A 13,706-nucleotide genomic window follows, 5' to 3' on the forward strand; every position below is an offset into this window, starting at 1 on the left:
TTCAAGGCACACTTTGGTTATTTAGCCTTAATAAAAGGTGTTTTCAGAATCCATTTTTTTGCAAACAAAGTAATTTTCCCAAAAAGCTTATTATTTAACTTAATTTCCAGTAACCTGGAATGAAAAGTTTACTTAAGGTGAATTCTTTTATACACTGATCGCAAAATGACGAAAATTGCCATTCAGTGGATCTGATTTGAATGAAACCAAAATGTGACTTTATTGCCGCTAGCATAAGAACAATCTGATAATTTCGTAACCGTAAAATATGAAAATTTTTCTTCCTCTGGCGGTTCTGCAGAAGCCGAGAAGCCATTATTGTGAAGCTTCTGGGACTGTTCCATTTTGAAAGACCTCTTGTGTTTGCCTGCGGGTTAGTGTGTTTGAAACTTCATGTCGTACAAACAAAGCAAGCCATGGGAATAATTTGTGTTGTCAATATTAACTAAAATTGAAGTGGTTAACCTAAGCTAATTTTTCAAATTTATTTTTTAAACTTAATCAAAGTTAGCTTTCAAAACCTTTCCATCTATAGAAGTCGATTTCGGAAAACAAACAAATTTCACCATCAAAGCAACCAACATCCCAACCACTAACGCTTTGCGAACATTCAAGCGTGGACTACCAAAACAGAAGAAGTTTACGAAAAAAATCATTGTAAAGTTTTGGAAAACATATCCGAAAGAGTTTCTCGCTTCTTGCTTTTGATATGTGTACCTATCTAAACGAAACTTCGGGTGGTTGTTGCACTTACCGTAAACCAGGCCATCGTCGAGTCATCGTACAGCACTACCCATTCCTCCGACCACCGGCTCCACAGAACTTGTTCTGTAAAATTGGAAGAGAAAAGACAGGAAAATACATCTTTAAATTGGTTGTTGGAGCTTTCATCTTCTGCGTTCTGATAGAACAAGGCGGGATGCTTTCGCCATTTATCTCAAATGAAAGATGTTCAAAGCATAGTGTCTCATCTGGAGGTGAGTAAATTATATTACCGAGCGCCACGAGTCCATTAAATGGTTTCGATTTTCTCCTAGCCTACTGTTGGAGCAAATTCTTCGGTTGCCAGAAGAAGAAAATGGTAGCACATTTGTCGCCCGATAGCAGTTTATCTGAGGTTGAAAAAACGGCACAAATTCCAGTCAGTCAATAAGTCAAACATTCATCGGTATATCAGTCAGTCAGATAATCACTCAATAAGTCATTCAGTCAAAATGTCATTCAGTCGATCAGTCATTCAAGTATTCAGACAATCAGTTAATATGTCAATAAGTTCATCAGTCATTCAGTGACAAAATTCACCAAAACTGATCATAACACGTAAGTCATTCTTACGAAAACCAATAGCTCTCCTCACCATCACGACAAGCGAGATATATCTTTCGTTGGCCGTATTGATGTTGTTGAAAAGTCAATTAAGGTGTTCTATTGGGTTATGTGTGGCTTTCCGTTCACCATCACCCTTGTCATCGGTCGTCGCCGCTGTGCTGAATCAGCCATAATTTAAACTGTCAAAGTGGAAATACTCCTTCCGGCTGTTTTGACTGCCGTGCCGTGACTAGCCATGTTGTTGTTGATGGCAGCAGCGAAGATGGAACTCTTCTCGCAGGTTCCATTTTCACTCGATATGTGCTTTTCCCAAAAATGTTGAATCAAATCAGCTTCTTTTTTTCTAAATTTATAAACTCATTACTTTTCTTTCTTAGTTGATTCAGCTTTCAATTTAATTTTTACAACGAATTTTTGATGGAATAAATTTTTCAAATATTAATACCGAAACAAACAAGGTCCACAATCGAAGTAGCCTCTGTGCAGTGGGGATGTTGTTTATGCGACAGTAGCACCAACAGCATACTTTGTTACCTTTGGGCAAAATTCATCTTTCTTACGTGTCGTTCGTATGACACCATGTGTACGTACTACTTTGTTTGTTGTTGGAGGGGAGGGAGTCTCATCATGGCTTGCTGCCTCTGGAACTGACACAATTTCACCTGCATGTATGCAGCAAGCAGGTACCTTGTCCTGCTGGAAGCTGAAAGTGCAGTGGGAGACTAAGTAAAACTGGGCCACCAGAGTATTCCCGCAGGCCGTTTGGCACGGATGGCATGGCTGGGTTGAGGAGATTCCTTCTTGTAGCTGCAAGCACAGAACACTTTGGTGCTTGTTGCTTGTTGGATCTGCAGTCGTGATGTGCCTTCGATTCAAAGAAGTTGTCCTTAGGGGAGCACCCATAAATATTGTTACATGGTTGCACTTTGAAGTAAAATATGAAGTAAAATAAGATTTAGAAAGAATAATGGTAAAAAAATTCAAGCTTCTTGTCCCTCGATCGACCAAAAAATCAAAAGACAGCGCATTTCATAAACTCTACATTTAACAATTAACTTTAATTTTAAGCTTGTATCGGTATATAAGGACAGTTTTCCTATTCGGAACGTTCAAGAGCACCAGACCGTAAAACATTTTTTTTTCAACATAAGTACAGACGAAGCTTCAAGGCCAGCAACCATAATTGTTTCCTTTTTTGTTGCCGCAAACTTTAAGATAAGAAGTGCCATCGGTCGGAAATGCCGATGTATGATTTATGGATTGTATTTAACTTAGGTACCTGCATCAGATTTTATATGTGTTTGAGGGAAAAAAAATCTAAATTAAACTGCCAAAGTGAAAATGTTCTAGTTGACCTTCATTTTACCAAACTTTCATCAAAAATTTGATATTTTTAACCTACCGAAAAACTCTAACGTTACAATGATTGTAAACAGTGGACTAGAGCTTGCTTCATTTATAATTGGAACAACCTTTTGCTGTGGCCTCCTTTTTATTGTGGCGCTCCTGGTGGATGAATTTAGAAGTTCTTGGCGGACATGTGTCGGAATTTCTGTCAGCTGCACGTATGAGTTTTTGTTATTCCGCAAATCGATTGTACTTTGTAAACAATCAACATGGAAGCCGAAAGAAGTTAAAAAATTTTGCACAGTTATTTGTAAAATCCAATGTGGTCTTAATCTAGGCTAGCTAAACGGCTGAAATTGCCCAGAAATACCGTATTGACGACATTGAAACATTGACGACGATTCGAAGGTTACAACCAATCGTCGGAGTGGAACTGTCAACCGAAAGCTGCGTGGTAAGATTTTGATGACGATTAAGAGGAATTCCAATCTTTCGGACCGTGATTTGGCCAGAAAATTCGGTGCTGCCCGTAGTGCCGTGAGGAGAATTCGATTACTGGAAGGAACCAAACAGCCAAATCGGATCATAAAACAGAATTGTGTAGCCAAAATCCGTGCTCGGAAGCTTTACGACCAGTTGCTGACCAAGTTCGACGGGTGTCTTCTGATGGACGATGAAACCTATGTCAAGGCTGACTTCGGGCAAGTCTCAGGTCAAAAATTTTACTTGGCAACGCCAAATTTAAATTTGTTTTTGCCGACAATTTTGCACGAAAATTTTCGATTTGCCAGGGCATTTACAGCTGTGGCAAAAAAAAAACGAAAGTTTCCGTTACAAATAAGACAATGACGTCGGAACTATACCAAAAACAGTGTCTCCAAAAGCGAATTTCGCTATTGATTCGATCCCACAATTATCCCGTAATGTTTTGGCCAGATATGGCAAGCTGTCATTACAGCAAAGTCGTTCAAGAATGGTATATGCAGAGAAAGGGGTCCAGTTTGTTCCAAAAAACCTTAACCCACCCAATTGCCCTCAGTTTCGCCTTATTGAGAAAAAGCGGGCAATCATGAAGAGGAGACTCAAGGCAAAGGGAAAGGTTGTCAAAGACATCAATCAGATGAAGACCTGATGGAATAAGATAGCTAAAACGATGGACGAAGAAGGTGTATTTTTTCTTAAAAGTATGAAGAAAACGCAATTTTTTTATAGAAAAAGATCTTGAATTCAATAATAATTAACTGAGATACAGGCAACTGTTTTTGTTCCAATTCTATCTGAAGCAAGCTTTATCAGCTCTTTTAACTGTATTGGATCCGTCAAAGTCCATATAAGTTGTGGCGTGAAGTCAGACGTTGAACGTCCGATGTCTGATAAACGACATCTTAAGTCCGACATCTCAAGAGGGATGTCAAAAGTCTGACGTCTGAAGTTTGTTGACTGATGTCAAAGATACCGTCACTTGAGGGAGTAGGCGATGCCTGTTGCCGACCGCACGCGTTTTTCTCTTTGTCCGCGAAAATTCTATAAAATACTAAATTTAAAATCGAAATATGGAAATAAAATCGTTTTAAAGTGTATTAAAGTGAAGGCTGGGATAATGTGTAAAAGTTTCTACCGGAGAAATCCCGGTAAAATATATTTTATCACATTTAATGACATAAAAGGGGAGCTCAACGGGTGGGTCGTTATTTTTCTTATCTGGTTCCAGCCAGGAACGTGTTTTTTCGTGCTTGTCATATTTTTCCGGAAAATGGGCAGTTTTCAAGTGAAACTATCGGTTGTATACGCGAAAAATACTATCGCCGTATGATCGGGAACGGGTTGCATTAGTTGTGTTAGGCTAATGTTAAAAATAGTGGTTTTGTGATTTTGGGTTTGTGCATCGAAGATTTTGTTTTTGGAAAACAAACTGTTGTGCAATTAAGGGGAATGCAAGATTGCATCCAATATTGATTCAACAGGCGAAAAATATCAGAGTGCGGGCTTATATTTGAAAATTTGAGTGTCCGGATATGAACTGCGGTTGAAAATAATGAATTTATGGTGACTTTGGGTAGTGCGTTTCTTTGTTTCCTTCCCATGAAATGTGTTTGCCACACGCTTGTCCTTTGGTTGCCAATGGAGGTTAAAGGCATGCTATGTTTTTTTTTTTCGGTGGTCATGTTCAAACGGCATTTTCTGAAGTACCAATGAAGTTTTGAGGGAGGTAGCTGCACTAAGATAAGTATCATTAAATGTAAAATTATTAAAAACTTTTTTTAAACAAATAATTCTAAGATGCCGTTTATTTAATACTTTTATAATAATTCTGCTTTTCGAATTTGAACGGAATGCTTCTACTTGTTCATTGTGTTCAGAACACACAAGTTATTTGTGATGGGTCTGATTATATTTAATTTACTTTGAACTTTACTAAACTTACAGAAAAATCAATAAGTAAAATACTTTTGTATCTTACCTAAATTATTGTATAAACCTTTCGAGCTCTCGAAGACCTCGAAAGGTTTTTGGTTCTATTAATGTTTTTTTTTTTTGTTCTTTTTTACTTTCAAGAGCGAGTAAAGGCGCTTTATCCTTGGTCGATGACCAGAAATGATGGTACACAGAAATCAATAAATGATATCACCATTTTTAATATTAAATGATTTTTAGTTCTCCAGATGATTAACCTTGTTTGCTGATGATGAACCTTGTTTAAAGATTTCTGTGTACAAAATAACTCATTTCCAGCCGTTGAAAGAAAGGACATGTTTCATAGGTTCCCTTATCATCAAGAAGCACTTTTTAGCTCGTGCTTCCACCGCAATGCCCCTCGGAGCGTATGGTACTGGTGGTCCACGCTCCTTCCTTTTCTTTGTTCCTGACGTCTCTGCGTTCTCTGCTCCACAGTAGGCCCGACCATTTTATGCTTTAAATTATTTTAATGTTTCGATGTTAACATAATTAAAAGCATAAACAAAGACAAGATGAATAATAACATGTGTTTATTATTCATCGGGACTCAGACTTAAGTTCTGGCTGTGGAAGTACGATTAGTGATTAGTGATTAGTGATGTCAAAGATACCGTCACTTCAATATAAAGAATTGGGCTTTGCCGCGAACATTAATTCTTCTATACGGACTTTCGATGTTTTTTTTTTTTTTACTAAAATCTTTATTGTACGTGCATCTTAAACTACATTACATTTTTTCCCATAATTTCTGATTGATTGATATTCACGTTTGTTAAGGAATGAATACAAACAAAAATTTTCGTTATGGTTCATGTTAAAATTGTTCATTTTCGCTACAACCCATATTCAATTAGCAGCCCTGTCACTGATGTCTGCGACTAAACAATGTGACACTTCTACTTGGAATGCAACATCTCGGAGAACGTGTTGCACGACAGCCGTTTATCTTAGTTGAACAATAGATTCTATAGATAACAATAGTACGCAGACATAACCTAATTTACTTACTAACTGCTCGAACTGCTTTCACGTGTTTATTTTTTGGTTTTGAGGTTATGATTTCTAAAACTGGTTTGATCACTTTTTTGTTAAAACCCGTTCGAAGTTTGATTGCATGGGTTTTCATAAACAGGTGCTATGTGACTGTTTGATGTCGGATAATTTTCGGAACCGTTACCACAGGGTTCGGTTTTTTTCATGTTGAGTTAATATTTTGTTTGAGTTTGAACGACCAACATGATTTTAATGGTCTGAACTCTCATACAGAGTTTACCTAAATTAAAATTTTCATGTACAAATTATGTATTGTCACCAACAGTGAGATCTAAATACTTCAGTTATAAGTTGAACATAAACTACTTGAACTAGAAAGTCAAACAGCACAAAGTCAACAACAATCATTTTAAATTCTGATTCAAGTACAATGTTTTTCGGCTCTGAAATAATCTTTATGATTTTTTTTTTTTTCAAGTATTCTTTGATGGTATGATACTTCGTAATTCATATTGAATTAATTATTTTATCCAGATTGTCTCCAGGTTATATTGGAAGGTCCCGTTTTTTTTCTCAAAAAACACAACTTTTGGATACGGTCGGTAAACAGGATTGATGTTTAAGCAGCGGTAAGAATTAAGGGTAAGATAAGGTTGAAGGTAAGATTGCATAATTCAATTTTGGTTTGTTTTATTGTATATATTGGAACAATCAATCACTTGACAACTGGGCAGGTATCTAAACGTATGCGTAATATCTGTCTTAGATTATCAACATTAAAAATGTTATTAATCTTATTACGGTTGCGTAAGTGATTGACTTGTTCATCCAAATAACACTTACATTTACACATACCACATTCATTACATAACAGTTCACACGAAGCCATGGTGTCGGGTATGCGGTGATTTGCATTGAAGATCTGCCGAACTAGTCATCTAAAGAATGCAATTCAGCGCATGCGTTGGCGAAACTGCGGTGAATCCGTGCACCCATGGTGGATTATCTACATACATACATACATGATTTCTAAAACTGGTTTGATTTCCGAGATTTTGATCTTCTACTTGCAATCGTTCTAGGACCGTCTTCATCAGTGGTAGTTTCAGAGCCTGGAGATAGCTGGCGTTTGGTGATCGTTTTGCATGTTTGCTCCTCCACATCCATTTGATCCGTCTTCTCCTTGGCATTTCCCTCCATATTGTCAGAAATTACCGGGACCAATTTGGGTTGAAGTGTTTCTTTGTCTCCGTTAGGTATCCCAATTTGAACAGCATCAGCATAGCTAACTGGAGCATCTTGCGCCTTCTGAAATGCAGACACCGATTCCAGCTGTCCTTTAACCGGGACTCCTACTTCGCCTTCACGAGAACTCTTACGGAATCTGTTTTGTTCACATGACGCTTTCAGGTGACCTTCCTCTTTACACAGGAAACACTTCTGCTTCAGACCCTCATAAAAGATTCTTCCTCGTCGGTTTAGGAAGAAAAGCGAGGCCGGTATTTCCTTTTTCATCTCAATGTGAACACCCCTTACTCCGGTGAACAAATCAAGTTCCAGTTCGGCAGGAAACTTTTCTCGGATTAACCTTTTAACGATTTCGTATTTTCCAATAACGACGGCAATATCGGAATCCGAGATTCCTGGTGGCAGATCGAAGATCCGCACGTATTTCGAGATGCCTCCCGCGACTGACATCTTTATCTCCACACTTTCACTATTCGAGTACTGAAATTGAAGGCAAGCTGGGTTTTTCCCAAGAGCAGCCTTCATAGCATCCTCTGTTCGAAACTTGATAAAAATCGATTTTTCATCGGCAATTTTGTACTATGATTCCATCGTAGCCTTGTCCACATTAAAACTTTTAACGAACCTGGCAACTTCAACAATTGAAGGTCCTGGAGCGTCATCGGGAAAACGGAAAGAAATCGTGTTTTTGACTAGTCCGTCTGCCATCTTGGCCAAGAAACGATTTAACACAATAATGAAGCGCGACAGAAGATATCTATTAAAGCTACTGATCGAAAAACATGTCCATACGTCACGAAGTCTGATCGTTAACTGTTCGCAACGCCACCTTAAGAGTTGGGACAACAAGATTCATGCATCTAGCCATGGTAACCAGTGTGTGTCTTGGAAAAACAAATCTGCTTTAAAAGTATATCTGTTGGAAGTGAGTACTTCAGAGCCATCTACAATGCTTTAAATGCTAAAAATATATTTTGGTTGACCTTTTGGACGAATTATTAACCATATATTGCCATTCGGAAAAAAATTGATTTGAATTTGAATTAAACCGAAGCTCTGCTTTTCTAATTTCACTCTGTTCGAGAAGAAAATCATCTATTGAATGCTCAATTGGGAATCTTTTTGTTCATAAAAACAAGCATGTTGAAATTCATACCAACAGTGCGAATACGAACAACGGTTGCTTTGATAATTTTGTATGTTATTTGACGTTAAAGTTGTTGAATACTCAAACCATTAACCCCCATGGAGGGTGTACAAGCTATTTTAGTCGCCTGTTATGATACCCCTTCTCAGAAGGGAGCAGCACTGAGCGTATAGAAAGAATTTTCGATAAGTTACATGGGTCTGCTGATGTCTTCAGTCAGGAGCCAAAGACTTAGTAGGCTGTGGCTGAGTGAAGTGGGCGTGTTTTTTTCTGTCATCAGAAATTGAAAAAAATTCAAAATTCGGAAAATCGGCTCAACTTTTGTGACGGAACCAATCAAGCGATGGAAACTTGAAACTTTCGCCGAAGATTTAAGCATTTTTCCTGGCGGACTCCTCCAACATCCAGGATCAGCATTTCAATTTGACTTTCCGGTGAGCCCGTTTCTTTGTATTAATTTTTTCATGTTCATAAGTGGTTCAATTCGCTATGTTTATGCGGTGCAAATGGAGAAGTATTATACTTAGATTTAACGCAAACTCCGGCTCCATGGAAGTATCGTTGCAGCTGAAATTTTGATTTCCTAATGCAAATTTTTCAGAAATTTCTTCAGGTTTTCAGATAAGACAGTTTTATTTTACCATTCGGTATAGATTAAAAAGAGTTTGATATAATCAATCGTTTATAAATTCGGTCTCAAAAGGAGAAAATAGGAACTTCAATAGGACAGCAAGAAGTTTAGGGAGTATAAGAGCATAGGTTTTAAGAGGAGTAGGCGATGACTTTTACTCATTGCACGCTTTTTTTCTTACGTTCGCGAAAATTTTACAATTTTTTTAATTTAAGTGTCCACTGGAATTTCCGAAAATTAAGTGTTATTGTTATTTAACAAAAAAAAAATACAAACAGGTAGCTACAGAAAGAAGAGGAGCGAACAGCCAAAAGTAGCTCGAAACGTTTGGACCAACTGGCAAATAAATTGTTTTTATTCCTCGCCGAAAAAAGTCGATGAAAACAACAAACAGAAATGGAGTGTTTACATAAAGTATGTTTCACATAGAATCTAGTCGCATCTTTTCATTTACTGCAGCGCCTCTAGTTGTCACATCGCGAATCTCTTGACAGTGTTTTGATTCGGATGGTTTGTTTACTTAGTGGTGAAAGTTTCATCAAGATTGAAGCAGTCAGTCAAAAGTTATCGACGATGGAACGCGAAAGGCGAGAGAGAATTCTGCACACTCACGTAGACAAACCGACGTAGTAAAGGGGTTAAGATCGCGAAATTCCTGAAATATCCAAACTCTACTGTAAATTCGGTGCTGCAATGTTAACGGGAGACCCTTAAGGTGGATCGAGCAAAACAAACCAGGCGTAATAGTGGAACATATGATCGGAAGCTGCGAGCAAAGGTAATTCGATCAGTTCACAATAATCCTGGAATCTCCTTGCGTGATTTGGCAAAAAAAAGTTCAAGACGAACCACAGTACAACTCAACGAATTTGTTTGCGAGAAGGCTTGCGGTCGTATCATTCAAGCAAACACCCCAACAGGACGCTGAAACAAAACCTGGTTGCCAAAACCAGGGCTAGAAAGTTGTACCAAGTACAAAGGATGCATTTTGATGGACGACGAAACTTACGTCAAAATGGCTTAAAGTTAAAACTGGAAGGAAGTGCAGAAGTGTCCACTGGATTTTCCGAAAATTAAGTGTTATTTGACAACAACAAAATACAAACCGATAGCTGTAGAAACGGAGTGTTTACATATTGATTTTTAATTTCATTCTCGTGTGGAAGTCTGGGATTGTTAGGGGAAGCGCTTATTGTGAGGATTGTGTGAAAGTTTAGAAGTAATTGTGTCCCTTGAAAATAATGTGTTTAATTTCGGCCTTATGCGGTCTACCCAAATGTATTTTTCTGCGCTCGGCACGCTACGATCGATTTATTTAAGTATTGGCAGGTCCTACCGGCTTCCAAGAAATTTTGGCTACAGAACAGTAGCGCCAAAATAGATTTTACGGACTGAGATCCAAGCTCAAATTGTGTAATCTGTTACACACACTACTGCATAAAAATCAAAGCATCTCGCGTTTACTTTTTTGTTGACATCCCAGTTCTCTTTGTTTGCACCACAGCACAGTGATCAAAGTTGCAAAAAAAAAATGTGAATTTTTACAAAGTTGTTTAAATGTGTTGAATATATATGTAACTGGATTGAACATTATGAGCTTGTGGAATATATGCCAGCAGTTGTTTAAATTTTTGATATATTTATTTGAAACATTTATTTGCCCCGTATAAATAAAACATTGATTCTGTACGAGACCCTCGTTTCAAAATTCATTCAATCAAAACTTGGCTGTTTAACAAATTTGAGAAAATGAACTTGAAAATTATTCGAGTAGTGTCTTATTTTACATAAATTTGGTATGAGACATTCCCTGTTTCACAAAGTGACATGGGTTATTCAAAACAATAAATCATCTATTACGTCAAATGTTCAAGTTTAATGAATTACAGTAAAAATGTAACAATTGTAAAAACCAGGGTTACTGGGCAGGACAATCAGGTTGTTTGGCTTGTAAGATTCTTTCCTCCTGGGATCCTATATCGGAAATTCCGTCTGCTGTACAGCTGTAATTCGATTTGGTTTGGATTTGAAACATAAATTTATACACTTTCAACTTACCAACTTACCGAAGGAATAAAAGATTCCATTTTTCTCGAATTCTGCTAAAATGTGTCGCACTGGCAAACGATCGAGTTCGGTGTTGGCTGATTCCCCGCAAGAACGGGCTGCCAAAATAAATGATCCATCTGTCTAGCCGTTCCATCGGATGCTTCGCTGAAATTGAATTCGTTGATAACACATTCCTGAATCTCCTTCTTGCATCCTGATTTGGATTCAGAATCAAATTTCGTTCACTTTTAGTTTGTTAACTTACCGGTGTAGCGAATTTCCTGGAATTTTGATGAATGCTAGGGGAATCCGTTCCGCTGGCGAACGATCGGGGTCAGGGTTGACTGGAAACGGCCAGTTGCAACAAAATGTTACATCAAAAGTGGGAAAGAATAACAATTCACCCATAGTGCAAAATGATTGGCGTTAACAATGTAAACAAAAATCTTGTTTGGGAAAAGTGACGTTTGTTTTCAATGTATTAGTGAGAGGTGGAATCGTCAAGTGCAAAGCTTGGATCCCATCTCGTTGGATGGCAGCACCATATGCATTGTGTTGTTGTCTCCAAAGATTCGTTCGTGAAATAATATGCCCGATCATCTTGATAGTTAGGGATCTTTGGTATTGGTTCAAGCTTTGATGTAATCTATTAGTTTCAAAAATCCACTTGCACGTTTTTGCAATTGACGCGCTTGAAGTTGATAAAAATTTAAATTTAAAATTGCAATAAGTAAGCTAGGAAACGTCGTAGAATGTTGAAATCTTGTTCAAAACGTGTGATTTGAATGCCTCAACAGATGTTTAAAACATCTTATTTATGTAAACGTCCATCTAACTACAGTTAAGTTTAAAAAACTACTTGGCGGAAACTTTTAAATAACTTTCAAAATAAAACCTCTACAACTCTGCTCTGAACAGAGATACAGTTTTCATGTTTTCAACAAAGTTTCATATTTTTACGTATTAAACAATTTTGTTAAAAAAACAAAGCTCTGTCTCTTGAAACAAAAAGCATTTTCAATTCTTTCATAGTAGACTTTGAAGAATTTTTAATACTTCCAAGGTATGAAGCATGTTTGAAGGAGCAAATGTTCTGAAAACATTTTAGAGCTCACATAAAATGGGGCTTATTCTGTGACGCGAGTGACGTGACTCACGAAATTTCACTTCTTCGTCCTGAATCCAGAAAATGCTTCAGCAAAGGAATTATTGTATCGATGAGTTCTGAAGACCAATATCAGCTCATCCGAACGAAAATTTCGAGACTAGAGAGACTATTTAAGCCAGCAAAACGATATGAAATTTCGTGAGTCACGTCACTCGCGTCGCAGAATAAGCCCCAATGTCTTTAGTCAATAGAAAAAAATCTGCCGTTAGAAATGTGGAGTCCAAAGTCTGATTATAGAGGTCTGGAATCAGAAGTCTGAAGTCTGACTTCTACTGTCAGACGTGTTAGGTGACCAGTCTTGAGGTGCGAAGTTTGAAGTCTGAGAAGTCCGAAACCTTCAGTCTTGGGTCTGAAGTCTTAAGTCTGAAGTCTCAAGTCCGAAGTTCGAAGTCTTAAGTCTGAAGTCTTAAGTCTGAAGTCTTAAGTCTGAAGTCTCAAGTCCAAAGTCCGAAGTCATAAGTCTGAAGTGTTAAGTCTGAATTCTTAGGTCTAAAGTCTTAAGTCTGAAGTCTTAAGTCATTAGTCTGAAGTCTAAAGTCTCAGGTCTGAAATCTTAAAGCTGGAGTCTGAAGTCTAAAGTCTTACGTTTTAAGTCAGTAGATTGAAGTCTGAAGTTTGAAGTCCAAAGTTTGAAGTCTGAAGTTTAAAACCTGTAATCCGAAGTCTGAAGTTTCAAGTCTAAAGTATGGCATCTTAGGTCTGAGATCAAAAGTCGATTCTTGAAGTTCGAAATTTGATAACTGTAGAATGAAGTTTGAACTTGGAAATTTGATGTTAAGTAATGTAAGTCTAAAATCTGAAGCCTAAAACAATTAAGGTAGAAATTGAAAATTTGAGGTTTAAAATTTGACGTCTGAAATTTGAAGTCTGAAATCTAGAATCTGAAGCCAGAAGTCAATAGTCGGTAAACAGAATTTCGAAGTCTTATATGAGTTGTGAGCCTACTTGGTTGAAAAATTCTACTGAATCAAAACAATCGAAGGATCTTTTGATTGCTTTGATTCATAAGTTCGTAGTTTTAAATTTACAGTCTGAAAACAGAAGCTTATAGTCTGAAATTTTGAATCTGAAGTAAAAGTATAAACATTGAAGTCTGAAGTCTTAAATCTGATGTCTTCAATCTGAAGTTTGACATTTGAAATCCGACCTCTGATGTCAAAAATCCGAAAATAATCAATTGTACCGTATTTGACATTCATTTTGTAGGAGGTAAGTCATATGATGAATTGAAATCTCCCTTCAAAATTGTTCAAGTTGTGTAATTAATTTCGATTGGTTTTGTTTTGAATTCGTATCTCGTTCTCAAAAAAAGATTTTGAAAATGTTTGTTGTTCAAC

The 13,706-nt window shown here is 37.3% G+C and overlaps 1 long non-coding RNA gene across 1 annotated transcript in view; it reads right to left on the bottom strand.

Moving 5' to 3' along the window:
• Nucleotides 1-746: 746 nt before the first annotated feature.
• The window catches only part of LOC129746766 (uncharacterized), a 51,237-nt gene continuing 38,277 nt past the window's right edge, over nucleotides 747-13,706 (bottom strand). Inside the window, exon 3 of the long non-coding RNA XR_008737368.1 lies at nucleotides 747-828. This is a non-coding gene — a long non-coding RNA (uncharacterized LOC129746766). The remainder of the gene's footprint in view (nucleotides 829-13,706) is intronic.

Source organism: Uranotaenia lowii, chromosome 1, assembly GCF_029784155.1.
Source record: "Uranotaenia lowii strain MFRU-FL chromosome 1, ASM2978415v1, whole genome shotgun sequence".
Lineage (NCBI taxonomy): Eukaryota > Metazoa > Arthropoda > Insecta > Diptera > Culicidae > Uranotaenia > Uranotaenia lowii.